General features: G+C 30.1%; 1 protein-coding gene across 5 annotated transcripts in view; it reads left to right on the top strand.

The window, feature by feature from the left end:
- Nucleotides 1-2,500, top strand: part of LOC119596351 (mucin-2-like) — a 9,679-nt gene that overhangs the window by 1,083 nt on the left and 6,096 nt on the right. The gene's annotated exons all lie outside the window — the stretch shown is intronic.

The following is a 2,500-nucleotide window of genomic DNA, read 5'->3' as shown; positions in this document are numbered from 1 at the left end:
CGCTCTCTCAGGGACCGGATTTGCGTGTTAGTTTAGTTGCGAAGAATACGGACATCTGGTGACAGTGAAAACAATAACGATGATTGTCCTAACAACAATGATAATAATAATAGTAATAGTAATAATGATGATAATGATAATGCTAATAGTAATAATAATAATGATGATAATGATAATGATAATAGTAATAATAATTATAATAATAATAACAAAAATGATTGTGACAATGATGACGATGATAACAATGCTAATAATATGACAGCAGTGATAATAGTAAGAAAGATAAGTACTATTGATAATAACAGTAACAATGATATCGATAACACTAATAATGATGATGATGATAATCATAATATTAATAATAACAAAAGCAATAAAAAAAATGCTAAAAATGATGATGGTGATAACTATGATAATAGTAATAATAATAATAATAATATTGATAATACCTCTAATTATAATAATAAACCTAATGATATGATGACGATGATGATGATAATAACAACAACCATAATAGTGATGATGATGATGATAATAATAATAATAATAACAATAATAATAATAATAATGATAATAATAATAATAATGATAATAATTACAATAATAATAATTATTATGATAATAATGATAATGTTGATATTCATAAAATAATAATAGAAATGATAATTATAATGATAATAACAATGATAACAATAACATTAATAATGATTATAGTTATTATTAGTAGTATAATTATTATTATTATTATTATTATTATTATTATTATCATTGTTGTTGTTGTTGTTATTATTATTATTATTATTATTATTATTATTAATAATAATATTATTATTATTATTATTGTTATTATTATTATTATTATTATTATTATTATTATTATTATTATCATTATTATTATTGTTATTATTATTAACATAATAATAATAATGTAAATACTCATAATGGTAATGATAGCAACAATAAAAAATAGAAAAGAATTATGATGATAGCAATGATAATAAAAATGATAATAATAATGATAATGATAGTAATAATAATAGTGATGATGATGACAATAACAAAACAACAATAATAATGGTAATAATGATAATAATAATAGTAATAGCAATACCACTACTACAACGACAACAACAATAATGATAATGATAATATTGGTAATGATTAAAGTAATAATAATAATAATAAAAATAATAATAATAACAATAATAAGGATAATGATAACAATTGTGGTAATAACGATTACTATTAATACTATTACTACTGTCATTATCATTCTTATTATTACTATCATTATTACGGTTATTATTACTATTATTATCATTCCTAGTATTATGACGTTTATTATTGTTATCATCATTCTCATTATCATAATAATAATGCTAATAACAATAACAGTGATAATAATATTAATGATAATATTAATAATGATGATGGTAATAAAGATAATTATAATGATAATAATAATGCTAACAACAATGATAATGATGTTCACAATAATAATAATATTAGTAATAATAATAGTTTTTTTTTCCAAGTGCCGTGTCCCACCAGGACGTTGGCGATCATGGATTTCCATGATTTTCTTGGCAATTTAGAGCGGTGGTTTGCCATTGCCTTCCGCCCGGTGTTTTTATCGAGTCACCAACTCTATTTACCCGGCACTGACTTAGGCTGGCTTGTCCACCCAGCGGCTAGGTAGACAATCGAGGTGAAGTTCCTTGCCCAAGGGAACAACGCGCCGGCCGGTGACTCGAACCCTCGAACTCAGATTGCCGTCGTGACAGTCTTGAGTCCGATGCTCTAACCACTCGGCCACCGCGGCCTCATAGTAGGTTCATGTTTGAGCCGCCGTGGTCACAGCATGATACGTAATTGTAGTTTTCACTCAATAGTATTGATATTTCCATTATAGTATCTCTCATGTCTTCACAATGTGAGAGACTATAATCAAGTGAAGAGAAACGAAAGTAAAGAAATGGAGATAAAAGGGCAAGAGACAGAGATGGAAGAACAAGAAGGTGGCGAGAGAGAGAGAGAGAGAGAGAAAGAGAGAGAGAGAGAGAGAGAGAGAGAGAGAGAGAGAGAGACGAAAGGGAAGAGGATAGGGAAAAGGAATGGGAGGGTTAGGCAAGATATAGCACTCACTAAGAAAGCCTATAAGTGGTTCGAGCATCGGACTCAAGACTGTCACGTCGGCAATCTGAGTTAGAGGGTTCGAGTCACCGGCCGGCGCGTTGTTCCCTTGGGCAAGGAACTTCACCTCGATTGCCTACCTAGCCACTGGGTGGCCAAGCCAGCCCAAATCAGTGCTGGTCCCAAGCCCGGATAAAATAGAGAGAATGATTACCTAAAAAAGGTAACACCGGCACTCTCCGTGGAAAGGAACTGGGGACCCTACCACGTACTCACTCCAAGAGCATCACAACATGAAAACTACAATTAAGTATCATGCTGTGACCACGGCGGCTCAAACATGAACCTACCGTTAAAAGAAGAAGAG

This window comes from Penaeus monodon, chromosome 37 (genome assembly GCF_015228065.2).
Source record: "Penaeus monodon isolate SGIC_2016 chromosome 37, NSTDA_Pmon_1, whole genome shotgun sequence".
In the NCBI taxonomy this organism is placed as follows: domain Eukaryota; kingdom Metazoa; phylum Arthropoda; class Malacostraca; order Decapoda; family Penaeidae; genus Penaeus; species Penaeus monodon.
Note: the sequence above shows the minus strand (reverse complement) of the source record. Positions and strands in the feature narration are given on the sequence as shown.